This window comes from Leucopleurus acutus (genome assembly GCF_964270905.1).
Source record: "Leucopleurus acutus genome assembly, chromosome: 14".
Lineage (NCBI taxonomy): Eukaryota > Metazoa > Chordata > Mammalia > Artiodactyla > Delphinidae > Leucopleurus > Leucopleurus acutus.
The window spans coordinates 53,986,133-54,003,251 of NC_139156.1; positions in this window are offsets into that span (position 1 = coordinate 53,986,133).

The window sequence follows — 17,119 nt, forward strand, 5'->3', positions numbered from 1 at the left end:
GGGGGAGGTCTGGAGAAACTCCTCTTCAGAGTCCAGCTGGGCTTTAAAGGTCACCTGTGCAGGGCTTCCCCGGTGGGCGCAGTGGTTAAGAATCCACCTGCCGCGATGTAGGGGACACAGGTTCGAGCCCTGGCCCAGGAAGATTCCCATGTGCTGCGGAGCAACTAAGCCACAACTAGTGAGCCCACGTGCCAAAACTGCTGAAGTCCACGTGCCTAGAACCCATGCTCCGCAACAAGAGAAGCCACCGCAGTGAGAAGCCCGTGCACAGCAACAAAGACCCAACGCAGCCAAAACTAAATTAATTAATTAAAAAAATAATAATAAAGGTCACCTGTACAATCCAGGCTGCTGTGGGCCCCTGGGGAGCAGCCAGCAGGGCAGGACAGGGCTCACCCCCCAGCCACCTGGTCACAGAGTGGAGCTGAGGAAACACGCTTCTGAGTGTACCTACTGTCCACTGTGATCTGGGCAGCCCTGGGGTGACTGCCGCCCAGCTGGCGCCTTGACTACAACCTCCGAGACACCTTGAGCCAGGGCACCCAGCTAAACCACGCCCAGACACCTGACCCACAGAAAGCCTGACATAATAGATGCTTGTTGCTTTAAGCCCCTCGGTGTTGGGCCATGTGCTATGCAGCACAGATAACTAATAGACAGATAATACCTGTAGCACCTTGCACCCAGCCAGGGCCCTTTAAAGCCCAGCTCTGACCCCATTGCTCCACACACAGCCCGGCACTGACCTGCCATCTCAGCAGGCTTGTGTCACCAGCAGCTCTTGGCAAAGACCTCACGGGCACCGTCAGGGACAACCGGCCCTGAGAGACAGGCCTGACAGGTCTTGGTGAGGATGTGGACCGGGCTGCTGTTTTGTTTTTTGGGGTTTTTAAAAATTAATTAATATATTTATTTTTTTTTTTTTGCGGTACGCGGGCCTCTCACTGCTGTGGCCTCTCCCGTGGTGGAGCACAGGTTCCGGACGCGCAGGCTCAGCGGCCATGGCTCACGGGCCCAGCCGCTCCACGGCATGTGGGATCTTCCCGGACCGGGGCACGAATCCGTGTCCCCTGCATCGGCAGGCGGACTCTCAACCACTGCGCCACCAGGGAAGCCCTGGTTTTTTTTTTAATTAAAAAAATTTGGGGGCTGCGCTGCACGGCTTGTGGGGTCTTCGTTCCCCAACCAGGGATCGAAACTGGGCCCTTGGCAGTGAGAGCATGGAGTCCTAACACTGGACCACCAGGGAATTCCCAGGGCTGCTGTTTCTGTCTCACTCCTCTGAAGGAGAATGCCTGAAGCCTGAGAGAGAGAGGGAGTTGGGTGGAAGCCCTTGGCGAGAGGGCCTGAGCTACGGTTTGGCCAGGGCATGCCGGTGGCCTCGGGGAAGGAACGGTACCTCACTTGATGACTCCGTGCTGGGCTCTGAACTAAGCACTTCCTAGACACCGTGTCTAGGAAGGAGGAGGAACCTCAGGAGGAACCCAATCCTCAGGAGGAACCTGCAAATCGGGGATTATCCCTGTCTGACAAATGAAGGAATAGGCGTCCAGAGAGGGTAAACGATTTCTCCAAGGTCACACTAGTGTGAGGTGGAGACTGGAATTCTTCCCAGTTCCCCTTGGCTCTGTGTCTTCCTTCAGGAGTTGGTGGGCTGCAAGTGGCATCTCTTAGGTGAATTATGCCAGATACCATCCCTTCCATGCAGCCTTTCTTCCAGCTAGCCTGACACTGTGCTTGGTGATTTAGACCTGAAATCTCATCTAGTCCTTGTGATAACTCCGCAAGGGAGAGGCTTCTGTCCCCACATGATGGTGACAGCTCCACGCCTGAGCGGGGAGGCAATGACTTACTCAAGGCCACACGGATAACAGGTGGCTGAGCAGGGTCTGACCCCAGGTCTCACTGACTTCAAAGCTTGTGCTGTCCCCCCACTGGCTGGGCCTTCTTGCCCTAGAGAATCTACCATTGGCTTTCAGCCCTGCAGGGGTGGCGTCCGCTAGCACAGGTGAGCAATGTATAAACACGGGCACAGAGTTTATTCACGCAGTCCCTGCCCAGAGTCAGCAGGAAAAGGAGCCACCGGCAGGACTCAAGAGCTTGCCAAGGAAGTCCAGGTTAGCCATCATGCACACCCCACCCCCACCTGTGCTGACCAGCCCAGGTTGGCATCATTATCCTAAGGAGGGGCCCTCACTGCCAGGTTCCCCAAAGGTGGGACTTGAGTCCTTGCTAGGACTATGCTGCTGCTTGGGCAGCCCTGGTCTGAGCTCTGGTCTCTGCTCGATGGCTGCAAGGAGACAAAGAGGCCTGCAATTCTGCTGTCCCTTTTCCTCTTTCTGGTCTGTTTGTTGCTCCTGTTGACCTGTGTAATTTTCTTGAATCTGTTGGCTTGACCCTCAGTCTCTACTACCTAACATTGATACCTCTTCCTCCTCCATTTCAATGAATCCCTTCGAATCGACATCACTTACCCTCTGTGTAATCAAGATTGCCCACCATTGATGCCACGTGTTGGTTTTTTCTTCCAATTAAGATGAGCACTATAGTCTTAGATGCTTGATAACAGTAAGAATAGCCATCATTTACTGCACACTCAATAAACTGCACATGGTAAGAATTTACATTTTTTCTTTCTTTCTTTTTTTTTTTTCAGTTGTGGGATCTTAGGGCCCTGACCAGGGATTGAACCCAGGCCCTTGGCAGTGAGAGCTCAGAGTCCTAACCACTGGAATGCCAGGGAATTCCCTACATTATTTCTTAATCCTCCCATGGCCCTTAAGAACAGGTACTAGTGTAACTGCTCTTTAAAAATCAGGTCTCCAAGGGATTCCTTCGTGGCGCAGTGGTTGAGAGTCCGCCTGCCGATGCAGGGGACACGGGTTCGTGCCCAGGTCCGGGAGGATCCCACATGCCGCGGAGCGGCTGGGCCCGTGAGCCATGGCCGCTGAGCCTGCGCGTCCGGAGCTTGTGCTCCGCAACGGGAGAGGACACAGCAGTGAGAGGCCCGCGGGCAGAGGTTATGAAAGCTGTCCAAGGTTACAGGGCCTTCTCTGGCGTTAAGTAAGTGGCCGAGCAGCCTGTATTTGGCCCAGCTCGGCCTAATTCCAGAACTAATCTCCGTTGTCACTGAATTTTAGTACAAAAGGTCAGCAGGTACAGGTCAGGCTGGGAGAGGCCTCAATTTATGTAACAAAGATCTCAGATATTAGATGAGCAGGGGCTTGGAAAATTGATAGACTGGCAGGCTGTGTTCCTAAGACAGTGTGTCAGTATCACATGCCCTGGTACTGGGCTGGCCCGAGCACATCAGGAGATCACAGTGTCGGCCTCAGTTGCACGTGGACAGGCCCCACTAATTCAGCAGAAGACGCAGCCAGGAAGTAGAGCAGGGGACCTGGGGAATCAAGGGGACAGCTCTAGCAAGGCTGTTCACTAGAGAATAGGGTGGGCACGATGCCATCTCCAGAGTGATGAGGACTGTCACAGACAGAGAACACAGTGGGGCTCCCTTGGCCCAAAGCTGGACCAGCGGGGGCCAGATCGGGGGTAAGAAAGCTTTCTATCAACCAGTGATATCACATAATGATACTCTGAAGTAGTAAACTCCCCGTGACTGGAGAGATGCCACAGAGAGGAGTCCTACTCAGGGTGGTTGGTGGACCAGGTAACCCATGAGGCTCTGTTCCATTCTGAGACTCTGCCATTTAGACCCCAAAAGTGGAGCAGCTAGGGGGGAGCAGAAAGAGCAGGGCGCAACCTCAAATTCATGGATTGGCATGTTGGTGAGTAACATGTAACATGAAACCATGAGAGGCAGAAGAGAATCCTGGTGTATGGTTACCGGTTTCGAAGTGGTCAAAAGCTTGGAAGCAGAGAAGCAGATGGGAGGAACTGTAAAGAAAGATACAGAACTGTTTTGAGGCAGGCATACATTAAACATCTGCCCTCCAAAGGCACCGTGGGAGCAGCGGGGCAAAGTGACCTCTATTTCTTTCCCAGGTATCTCTTGCTCTCCTTTCCCTCCATGCTTTGGGGCAGACAGTCTTCAGAAATAATGACGAAGAAATCAATACTTGGCTTTGAGGTTTCCAAAAACCCTCAGGATACAGCCTGTTGTTTTAGAAAATGTGCATGATTGCTCATCCAGTCTTTCCACAAGACTTTGATCCACCCCCAACCAACAAAGGACTCTGGGGGCTGGAGGAGGAAGGCTGTGGAGGGGAAGCAAGTAAGTTTAGACCCATGGAGGGACATGAGAACCTGCAGATGAGCTTGGGGAATCCGGAAGCAGGGACATTTTGAGCCATGTTTCTTGAGTCCAAGAAAGGAACGAGAACCCAGGCTCCCCTTTCCCGGGTGGGTCTAGGGCTGGGTGTGTCCAAGCAAGTGAGTCCCCCAGCCCTCCTCCAGCCATGGTGTGGCATAAGGAGCAATGAACATATTTCCTGGGGAGTGATGCAGTAAGTCTGAAGACCTGGAGGTCTTGTAGTTGAATGAGGAGATCATGGTAGGGCATGGACAAGAGTCAGATGGATATAAGGATGTCAGTAGACACCAAGGGATCAGCAAAGACAGCTCTGACAGATGCCCTGACTGCTATTTTGGCACTCTGTAACCTCCAGGAACTTAGAGGCAATGCTGAGAGAAAGGATGGGGGAAGGGTCTTCCCCAAATTACTCAGATTGCTTCTGACATTTGGGCCAAAATAGGAGCTTGAAAAAAGAAATTAACTTATAGAAAAGTAAATTTAGTTGTGTATCTTGCATACGTGGGCTTGTGGACCAGAATTCATAGGCATTACATGATTAAAGAGCTTTCAAACAACCAGGGAAAAAATCAATGTGGTATGTGTAACTTTAAGAGAAAAATTGTTCATGAAAATTAACGAGAAATACGTTAGCATCTCAACAGAAAACACGTAGAGGAAATGATTAGGCTGGTCACAAACTGCAAAATAGAAATGGCCAGTAATCAGAAGAAAAAGGATGTTCGAACGCACTGGAAGTTGTGGAAGGAATGTCCACGAGAGCTATGGGATATCATTTTAGCACCATCAGTCTTGTGCATCGGTCCATCATTTACCCCTAATGCCTTGTGCTTTTTTGTGGTTCTCCACCGTGGCCCAGCCTCCCTTCCTGACTGCCTCATATGGCAGCCACGAGAAGGCGTTGCTCAGATCTCCGTCTGCAAGGCGTGGGGTTGGCCCAGGCTGCTCGCCTCTGAATCCATTCTCACGTCCACCCCTGAGCCACATCCCTGCAAAAGACTGATTGAGTTTGGAAGGGGTGCTACGGCAGCCCCTCTCCTGTGAGACGCGGACCCCTCTGATGGTCGATTTTGGCTAGAGGATTCCATCCCACCAACCCTCCTCCCTCCCCCCTGCCTGCTTCCCTCCCTCCCTCCATCCTTCACTCAAGGTCAGACTTGACTGACAGTCTGACAGCTTTCCCATCCTCCCCCTTCTCCTGTCCCATTGCCTTTCACAGGTATTTCCCTTAATACATTTCCTTCCCAGCGAATCCTGGCTTGGCATCTGCTTCTTAGAGGCCCCTGACTAACACCCCCTACACAGACTGGGCTCTTACCTCATGGGTCCACTGCCGCAGATGTAGCCTCTTCCCTCCCTGAACAGCGACAGTGTTGCTGTGTTCTTAGTTAGAATGTTGACCTCACCAGGACGGCCAAAGGGGATTATAGTAGCAATGATGTCTCAGATTCCGCTCTACCTGCTGATCAAGTCCTGCGACCTTCGGCAGCCGTGTCCCCTCAAGCTCCCCTGCCCCTTGCCAGCTGCGAGGTATCACGTGTACCCCCGAGCCGGTGTGCTCCTGCTGAGGGCTGTCTCTGCTCTGCCTAGTGCCCCCAGCAATGCACCAGAACCCCATGTAAGTGTCTGGGCAGACCTCCCACTCACTCCTTTGGGGTTTCATGTTAGTTTGCCAGAGCTGCCATAGATACTCTAACAAAATACCGCTCCACCACGGAGCTCCATACTCTTGCCCGCTGCGGGCGCCCCACGGCGGCTGTTCCCCTGGGCATCCTTGCAGCCGCGGGCACCCTTTGACACAGCCTCCTGGAAGGCTGCTCTCTCTGACGGTAGGCTGTCCTTGGGCCGTGTCTCCTGGTTTCCTGTTGATCTCTCCAACAACCCATGTAGTTCTGCCCAGGCCTGGGCCCACCCAGCAGGAGCCCCAACGGGCTCAAGTGGCCAGACCGGCATATCCCACTGTGCACAGTTGTTGCTGCGGCTGCCTAGAGGAGTGTGGCCTCCCAGCTCACCCCACTCCTTGCCAATGAACCGAGAACTCTTTCCTGAAGGGAGAGCCCAGGGCGCCCTCCATGGCTGCTGGATCATTAAGACAGGCTGCTTTCTGGTCCCTCTGCCCAAACTGCGTCTGGAGCCATCGTTCTAAAACACACATCTCTCCCTTGTGAAATCCACTGATAATTTCCATCTCCTCCAGGATAAGGAGCAGATTTCTGAGTTGACCGTCAAGGTCTCTGCCCTCCCACTTGACACCGTCCAAGGCTGCACCCACTTTTTAGGGACATGGGATTGGGAATCAGGCAGCCTGAGCTCACACCAGGGCTCCCTGCTGACTATCTGGGTGGTCTCAGGGGACTAAATTGACATGGTTCTTATTAGAACAGGAGGTTAACAATGGTTCCGCTTATGAGTTTTCGACTTTACAATGGTGTGAAATTGATACACATTTGGGAGAGACCATACTTCTAATTTGAATTTTAATCTAGCTATTTATATGTGTTGTGACCATCCCTTGTGACACTGGGCAGCCACAGCTCCCAGTCACCCACGCGATCACGAGGGTAAACAGTCAATACACTGACAGCCATGCTGTATCCGTACAGCCAACGCTGCTTTTCACTGTCAGTACAGTATACAATAAAGCACATGAGATTCAACACTTTATTATGCAATTGGTTTTGTGTTAGATGATTTTCCCCAACTGTAAGCTAATGTAAGCCTTCTGAGCACATGTAAGGTTGGCTAGCCTGAGCCACGATGCTTGGTAGGTTAGGTGTTTTTAAATGCCTTTCGACTTAACGATATTTTCAACTTAAGATGTGTTTATGCGGACATAACCCCATCGTAAGTTGAGGACGATCTGTACATCCTCTGCAGGTTGTTGTGGGGTCTGATGAGATGCTGCAGGTCGAGCACTTAGCTCCCTGCCTGGCACAGAGAGAGGGTGGAAATGATCTTTTCAGCTCAGATCTGCCTCTCAGTCAGCACGGCCACAGAGCCCATGAAGGACTGACTTCAGGTCAGGGGGTCTCTGAATGAAGAATGAACGGAAGGGCCACCCTCAGGCTCTGTCTGCCTGTTGAGGGATCAGAGAGGCGGGTCCAGTCACCCCTGGCAGGAGTGGACGTGGTCCCCTGAGCCAGACTTGCCAGAGTCACCTTGAGGGCTGAGCGCCGGCAGAGAGGTGGAGGGAGCGAGAGGGAGGGGGTCTGTGTGTCTGCGGGTGTGTGTCTGGGGAAGGTCGTGTGGCTGGGGCTCCGGGCTGCTCGCCCTCCCATCCTCAATCCCTGTTCCAGCCCCATCAGGCGCCGCGGTTGGACGGCTGCTTACTGCCCAATCCTGCCCCCGGCCCGCAGGCCTCTCTCCAGGAGGCCTTGTTTGCTGGGGCTCCCGAGTCCCGCCTGGCGCCAGCCTGGCCCGCTCAGCTGTGCCCCTCCCCAGGGCTTTCCCCACAAGCCATCTCCTCCAACAAAGAGCCAGTGTCGTCGGGAGGGCAGGTGCTATGCAGGCAGGATGGCAGCCAGGCCTGCAGGATTCTGGGCAGTCAGATCACAGAGGAGTGTGACCAGGGTCTGGCTAGTCAGAGCCAGGGCTGGCAGGCTCTTCAATGTTTTCGCTGGTTTTGAGCCACTGCCCCAGAAAGAGTTTGGGGAGGGAGGCAGGCATAGGCTTGGGCTGGGGAGATGAGGTATATTTGCCAAGTTGGTGGCTACAGGTTAGATGAGGGCCCCCCAGGACGGGTGTAAATTCTCTACCCTCCCCACTATTGGCCCCAGGCCCCAGCTCAACCTGGCACCAGCAGCAGAGAGCTGGAGTCCACCCCCTTCAGCCAGGAAGGAGACCACGCGTCTGCACAGCAGACTATTGAAACCCCTGGTTGGGCCCGCTGCCCACTTCTCTGCTGCTAGGTTGGGCCACCTGCTGGTCCCACAGGGCCAGACTTCAAATATCCATAGCTGGCCTGTCAGCCCTGGGGAATGGGTCCCCACCCACCGACAGGGGGACGGTTCTCTGTGTATAGGCTGGTCACAAACAGGATTTAAGCCAACGGTGGGCCAGGGCTGCTGACTATCTCAGGCCATATCAATAAGGGCCAAGTACCTAAAATGAGGGAGGTGAGAATCACCTTTGCTATTTGCAGCTCACACTTGTGGGAACAGAACTATTTCCAGATATTAGAAGTGTCACAGAACAAAGACAAATAAATGGATGTTTCAGAGAGTAATGAATGAAAGCTACTGATTTTAGGACAGCGTGAGGATAAATAGAAATCTGTCAAGGATTTCATGTAGGTTGTGTTTTTCCCACCAGATTATAAGCTCCTCAGGGGTCTTGTTCATCTCAGTAATTCCACCACCATCTGAGTCTCTGACTCCCTGTCATCACTCAGCTCACAGTGATGGCAAGAAACACAGGATAGACCAGTGGGTGGATAGATGGATGGGGGATGAGTGGGTGGGTGGATGGATAGGTGGGTGGGTGAACTGATATACAGCCAACTTCGCAGACAGGGCTGGCTGAGTAATAACTGTCTGAATCCTGCCCTGGGAGGAGGCCAGAGAGAAGCTGCCCTTATCAGCACAAAACCTAGGCTTCTCAACGATTTCTTACAGAGGATGCAAAAGGCACTAAAACATAAGAGATGGACAACTTAGCCTTCGTTAGCATTAATAACTTCTGTTCAGCAAAAGACATCAATAAGAAAATGCAATAAAGAAGTGAAGCCGTATCTATATGTGATGATGGATGTGCAGTAGAATTATTGTGATAATCATTTCATGATGTATGTAAGTCAAGTCATTACTCTGTACACCTTAAACTTATACAGTGTATGTCACTTATATCTCAATAAAACTGGAAGAAAAAACCCACAAAATTCAAAACTAGATAAACTAAAGAAGTGAAGCCACAGACTGTGAGAAGATATTCACAATGCATACAACTGACAAAAGTTCATATCCAGTAATATAAAGAACTCTTATAAATCAACACAGAAAGGCAAACAGCCTGGTATACAGTGGTCCAAAGACTTGAACAGGCATTTCACAAAAAAAAGGTATCCAAGTAACCCATAAGCATATGAAAAGACACACCGTATCATTAGTCATTAAGGGAAAGCAAATTAAAGCCCCAGTGAGATAGCATTATACAGCCACTTGGATGGCTAGAATTAAAAGGTTGGTGAGGATGTGGCATAGCTGGAAATTTCATACCTTGTTTGTGGGAGTGTATAATTGGTACCATCACTTCAGAAAACTGTTTGGTACTTATCTACTAAAGATAAAAACATGCTTCCCTATGACCTAGGAGAAATTCCACTCCTAGGCATATATCCAAGAGAAATGAGTATGTACATCTGCACAAATACTATATTTGAACGTTCATAAGAGCCCCGAACCAGAAACAACCCAAATGCCCATTAACAGTGAAATAGATACACACGTTGGAATACATCCATACAATGGAGTACCACCCAGCAATAAAAAAGAGCCAACCTACTGGTACATACAACTACATGGGTGAATCTCACAGACATTGTATTGAGCAAAAAAAAAAGCCAGAGTGTCTACTGTATGATTCCATCTATAAGAAGTACAAGAGTAGATAAAACTAATCTAAAGTGAGAGAAATCAGATAGCGGTTACTTTTGGGGTCAGGTTAGCGGGAAAGGGGTGTAAGGCGCCTTCTGGAATTCTGGAAATGCTCTATATCTTGATCTGGGTGGTGGATGTATGTGTAAAATTCATCAAACTCTACATTGAGGATGTGTGTTTATATTATAGTCATTATATTATTATGGTACACCTCAATAAAACATTTAAAAAAATACATCCAAGTTTCCTTGGTTCTGGAAGAATTCAGTGCACCTGCCTGGACGTGGGGTAAAGGGAGAAACCCAGAGGGAACCCTTTCATGGCCCTTCAAATATGCACAGTTCTTGGGACTCAGTAAATCATCTCAGAGGAATTTTTTGAGAAGAGACGGAGTCCTTGGTGATGCAGGGGCTGGGTCAGATGACAAGGAGAGGATACTCTTAAGGGAAGTCCAAGGGGTGGGGGAGATGACGACAGAGTGACACACAACTGGGACTTTCCTGCCAGCTCCGCCCCAGGCCATCACACACCTTACCTGCTGAGGCCCACAGAGGGAGTGGGCTGGGTTTCTGTGCCTCCCCACCCTCCTGTACCGTGTTCCGAGGCGTAGGGTAACTCCTCACCAGCTTCCCATCCACGGTCTCTGGGAGGGAAGGGTCTGTGTTGGCCACTGCACCAGCGGCTGCCTACCCAGCTGAAATCAGAGGTGCATGAGAGTGTAACCGAAAGTGGGGTCCGGCTGCTCACCACTCGAAAGCCAGTAAAGAGGCAAGGTTAGTGGAAAGGAAAGTTTGCTTTATTTTGGACGCTGGCAACCCCGGGGGGTTGACGGGGGAGGCAGACGCCTATCTAAAGGCCAATTCCGCCGCCACTGACAATCAGTGGGCAAGAGCTTTTATAGGCGGAGGGAGGGGGCTACATGAAGAAACAGCACAGTCAGCTCTGACAGTCATCTTGAAATTGGTCGTCGGTGGTCTGACCAGCATCATCTTGATTGCTTTAAGCACATTTAGTCTTCAGTTCCAGGGTCGTTCTTTTCCCATTTCTTTGAGGCCCATTCTCAGAATTGCGGCAGCTTATGTCGCGGCTACAGTCTGGTCATCACGTAGTTAACTTCTTCCTCCTGGGAGCGGGGGTTTCAGTATCTATAAGACAGCTCACAGGATACGGCTCAGAATATTATCTATAGCCCTTGAGCAGGAACTAAAGGTCCTTGACTGTGCTTACTGACTAAACTGTTATTATTTGGTCTCTTTTGAGGGATTTCCTTTGTTTCTGCATTTTCTCACTTCTCGGATTAAACTTATTCTTTGGCTAAAGTTTTCCCACAGACAAAAGGCAGCCTTAGGACATGGCGGGCATGGACCATAGGGTCCTGCTTCATTTCAGGAGGAGGTGGGAGAAAGACAGGCCTTGAGCTACTCCTCTGCCCTCTGGGACCTTGGTTGCCTCCTTGGTTACATGGGGAGGTTGGGCGAAGTTCTGATGGTTCCCTGGGCGCCCCAAACCACTCATGAGCTGAGGTGGCCTGCCAGGCCTGCACCCTCCTCTCCATAGTGCAGCAAGTACATCTGGAAAGCCCCAAGGGCCCCCCTCTGTGGACCTCACAGAGCTGAAGTCATCTGAGCTTCTTCTCCCATGAGTCAAGGAGCATCACAAGATGGTGACACAGGTGGCAGCTAGAAGCCCTAGGGATGGAGCGGGAATAGGCTGATGGCCAAAGCGTCACAGGTACAGAGAAAGGAACCCAAGAGTCACACTCGTCTCCTTCCTCTCCCCACTGCCCCCCTCCTGTCAATCAGGGGTGTCCTCTCCATCCTGCTCTATCAACCTCCTTAGCATCCCTCTTGCCCACCCTCCCTCCTCATTCTACGACCGCTGCCCCAGGTCCAGGCCACAGCCCCTCACCTTAGAGACTGGAGGAGACCTCTCCACGTGCTCCAGCCTGAGCGCCTCAGTCAAACCTCCTCAGTGCTTCCAGGAGGTGCCCCCCACCCCACCCCCAACTTTATTCAAGTATGATTTACATTCAGTGAGATGCACGGATCTGAAGAGTAGAGTTTGAAGAGCTTTGACAAATGTATAATCCTATGCACCCAAAGCCCCAGTCAAGGTATAGAACATTTCCATCCACCTGGAAAGTTCCCTTGTGCTCCCTTTCAACCAGCCGTCCCACACGCAGAACAATCTCTGTTCTGATGAGTTTTGTGAGTTCTTGAATTCCACATACAATGGAATTTCATAGTAATTATGCACGACTTATTCCTATATGTCCGGCTTCTTTTATCCAACATAATGCTTTACCCTCATCCATCTTTGGACTCGTTGGATAAGGTTCCATTTTAGGAACATAACTCCCCCTGTTCATCCATTCTGTTAATGGACAGTTAGGCTGTTTGCAGTTTTTTCTTTTTTTTTTTTTGCTATTATGAAAAATTCTATAAGTTTTTGTGTGGACATATATACTCATTTCTCTTGAGGGAATGTCTACAAGTTGAATTGCTGGGATATAGAGTAGATATATATTTATCTTTAAAAGAAATTGCTAAACTTTTCTGAAGTGGTTGTACCATTATAAACTCCCATCTGTAATGGATGAGTGTTCTGGTCACTGCATATTCACACCACATTTGATGTTGTCAGTCTTGTTCATTTTAGTCATCAGAGGATCTTTTTAAAAACCGCATCTCAACAACCCAAATGTCTGTCAACTGATGAATGGATAAAAAAATGTGGTAAATCCGTACAATGGAATATTATTTGTCAACAAAAAGAAATCAAGCACCAATACATGCTACAACACAGATGAACCTTAAAAACATTATACTAACTGAAAGAAGCCTGTCACAGGGGCTTCCCTTGTGGTGCAGTGGTTGAGAATCCGCCTGCCAGTGCAGGGGACACGGGTTCAGTCCCTGGTCCAGGAAGATCCCACATGTCGCAGAGCAACTAAGCCCGTGCACCACAACTACTGAGCCTGTGCTCTGGAGCCCATGAGCCACAACTAGTGAGCCCACGTGCCACAACTGCTGAAGCCCACGCGCCTAAAGCCCGTGCTCCACAACAAGAGAAGCCACCGCAATGAGAAGCCCGTGCACCGCAAAGAAGAGTAGCCCCCTCTTGACGCAACTAGAGAAAACCCGTGCACAGCAATGAAGACTCAACACAGCCAAAAATAAATAAATTTAAAAGAGAAAAAACAAGAAGGCAGTCACAAATGACCACATATGGTATGAGTCCAATTACATGAAATGTCCAGAACTGGCAAATCTATAGAGACAAAAAGTGGAGTGCTTATCTAGGGCTGAGGGGATGGGAGGGCTGAGGGATGATAGCTAATGGGCATAAGATTTCTTTCCAGGGTAATGAAAATGTTCTAAAGTCGATTGTGATGATTCACAACTCAGTGAATATACTAAAAGCCATTGAATCACATGCTTTAAATGGGTGAATTGTATGGTCTGTGAATTGTATCTCCATAAAGCTGTTTACAAAGCCCACCACATTTAACTAGCCAGCTGCCCCCTGCAGTGCCCCAGTGTCCTCAAGGTAAAGACCCAGATTCATCAACATCCTCTCCCTCTTCTACAGGCGCAGTGGAAATTCTGCCATTTCCAGATGTGCTATATACTGTCACACCTCTGAGCCTGTGCACAAACTGTGTCTTCTTCTTAATCCTTGTTCCTCCTCATTCTGACTCATTCTTTATGGTCCAGCTCACCTGACAGCCTTCTCTCACCCCTCTTCTGATTACTCATTCATTTGTTCATTCACCCATTCATTTATTCATCAAGTAATTATTAGGCACCTGCTGTAGGTGGAGCTACCACTCCTTCCTACTATGAATTGCATTGCAACACATGTCTTCTGTTAACTTGACAACGACAACGAAGGGCATCCTGTCCAAATCACTTCACTTAATTCCTCAGTTTCTTCCTAGACCACAGAACTGATGGGGAGACATCTCAGTTTGAAGACAGGCACACACACACACGTACACACCTCTGTCATGTCTGGCCTCCCACAATTCTTCCCCTTCCTAACAACACTCTGACTTCCTTTGGAGGAAATCTTTCTCCCACTACAGCTTCTGAGTTTGTAAATCAATGTATCCAGGTGCCTGAGCCCTACCGTGTAAGCCAGGGTCTGCAAAACATTTTTTTCTTTTTTTAAGATTTTTTTGATGTGGACCATTTTTAAACTCTTTATTGAATTTGTTACAATATTGCTTCTGTTTTATGTTTTGGTTTTTTTTGGCTGTGAGGCATGTGGGATCTTAGCTCCCTGACAGGGATCGATCGAACCTGCCGCCCCTGCCTTGGAAGGCCAAGTCTTAACCACTGGACGGTTGGGGAAGTCCCTGCAAACTTTTTCTTAAAGGGCCAGATAATACATTCTTTATGTTTTATGGGCCAAGAGGCAAAACTGAGGCTTTGACGTGGGTACTTACATTCTGGTCTTGAATTACCGTAAAGCATCAGGGATGGAGAGAAGACGTCAGATTAAAGAGATATTTAGGAAGTCAAGTCATCAAGACTCGGTTGTTCAGGTCATGGGTGGGATGAAGAAACTGCTGACGGAGAAAGGGCACAAGAGCAACATCTAGAGAACCCAGTGTTGCTGTGTTAGGTGGGGCTCTCCAGAAGCAGAGCCTGAGATTGGGATCCTTGTGAAGTTGATTTATTGAGGGATTGCTATTCAGAACAACCTGCAAGACAGGGAGGGGTGAAGCAGGGAGAGGCTAGCGTTGGCCTGGTCACAGATCAAGGGCTTTGGAGCATAAACTATACCACAGTGACGTCTTCCCTTAAGGCAGAGGGCCAGCATTTTATACTCTGTATTATCCATTGTTTGTGGGCTGCCCCTAAGAGATGTAAGTTCCCAGATGAGGCAGCTCTTGTTGCCTCAGAACCATCTCTTTTCTAGAGAAAGGGGGAATGTAGGCTGAGAGCCCACATTCATGGCAGCTGGGGGTGGGCGCCTCGACCCTGAAGAGGGATGTGGGCGGAACACCACAGTGTTTCCTACAGTCCTTACACTGCTCAGACCCACCTGCCTCTCAGGTTAAGTTGATCTCACCTGCCTATTGACAGACAAGAATTGTCATTGGTTTGGGATGTATAGGGCAACCCGAAGGATAGCATGCAATCCTCACAGGTGTCATCTCCAAGCTGGTACCTCAGCTGCATCTTTATGAGGCCATTCTACCATCTCTCAAGCCTGCAGCCTTTGCGTGGTGCGGAACCTAGGATTATGGACCCATGGCCACACAACCTTTTCTGCAATTCGGACCTCTGTTCTGCAACGATATTGCATGAGAGCCCATGCCAGTGAATCAGACACTCTGTGAGCCCTCAGGTAAGGGTGCTGTCCTCAGGTTCCATAGGATGGAGAGGCAAACCCATACCCAGAAGATGTATCAATTCGGGTCAAGGCGAATCACTGCCCTCCCCATGATAGAAGGGGTCCTATGTAGTAAGCTTGCACCGGGTGGCTGGTTGGTCTCCTCGTGGGATGCTATTGTATCAGGGGCTCAGCTTTGGTCTCTGTGGGTGACAGGTTGGACATTCAGCAGTGGCAGTAGCTAGATCAGCCCTGGTGACAGGGAGCCCAAGCTGTGGGCTCATATCTAACTCATATCTAACTTGATCTCTGTCTTCCTGATACTCTGTTCTCCATGGCACTCCCTGGAGGCCCATATTGTGTAATCACGAGACGGAGAGCAAGGGGTGGGGACAGAGACTGGCCAGGTCACCCTGCCTCCTTGGTTGTTTGGTGCCTCTTCTGCACTGGACACTCCCTGGCATCTGTTAAAATGTGCTACGTGGACCCTCACGCTTTGCCCACTCCCAGAGGTCTAACCACACGCCTCTATCCCAGTCCTCCCATCCCCGATAGGCCATTCTTGCTCTTTCCAGGCCTCTGACCAGCTGGCTAAGCTATTTGCCCCTGCCCACGAGCACGTGTACATCTTTTCTCAGTGACTTCTCTCTCCGTGCAGAATAGAAGACCAGGCTCACTGTCCAAATCTCTGCCCATTGGAAGAATGCCCTCTCACGGGAGTCTTTCTGCCCCTTGAGTGGGGCTGTAGTGCAGACTCCGTCCACACGTGGTTGGCACCAACATACAAAGTGGCCTCATCTGTGAACCACACTCAGGAATCTTCCTTGTCTGCCAGCTGGTTATAACAAGCCCTCCATGCGGCAATAGATACCTGCCAAGGGGAGGTGCTGGGGCACCACAACCTCCGAGTCTTGGGGTCTCACTTCTTCCCTACTAGAGGCCTGACTTTGGTGCAGGAGAACGGCCTCGGTGGGGCGTCCAGCCTTTCTGAGTTTCTGCCTATGATGAAGTCTACGCCTCATCTTGCTCTTTCTGGCCTCCAGCTGCACAAGATAAGCTCAGTGCTTCTTGCCAAGAGGTTTCCGTGGACTCTCACACGTTGGGTTTTTGTTTTTTTTTTTGCCTTTGCCACGTGACTTGCGGGATCTTAGTTCCCCAACCAGGGATCGAACCTGTGCCCCCTGCAGTGGAAGTCTGGAGTCCTGACCACTGGACCGCCAAGGAATTCCCACTCACACTTTGTTTTCAATGGCTGATGAAGAGATCTGGGACTGTCATTTCCTTTTTTTCAATGAATCAGTGACACTTGGCAATAGTCACTCAGTTGCACAGTCCTAACAGTTATTCTTTCCTCCCACCTCTCAAATGCCAGAGACATTGCATCAGCTGGCACAGCTCCCTGACCCGTGTGCCACCTCAGGTCACTGCAGGTGAAGATCACAGCAGAGGCACGGCTACCCCATGCCCGCGACTGTCACCAGTGATGGTACCTCCTTCACATCTGGTCAGTGACCCGCCTCCAGCATCTTATTCAAAGAGGCTGCCTCCCAGGCCCCCTCCTGGCACCCACTATCTTAGTCTGGTTCCCTAGGAGCAGAGCCTGAAATGGGCCTTCAGATTCCCGTGATTTACTGAGGGCGTGCACTCAGGAGAAACCTACAAAGGAGACAGTGAGGGTGAAGAGAAGGGGAAAGGGTAGGGTAAGCATCTGGCCTCAGGTGAAGTCCAACGCTGACCCGATCCACAGGGAACGCTACCCACACGGCAGCAAAGAGGCTGTCATCTGGTGGCTTTTAACCATCAGTCTTTGGCTGCGGAACCCTCGACAGGGGTGCATGTGTGGGGGCAGGAGTGGGTGACGTCCCAGGCAAGGAGGTCCCTGTCTGCTGAGGACAATTGTCTGGTGAAGAGA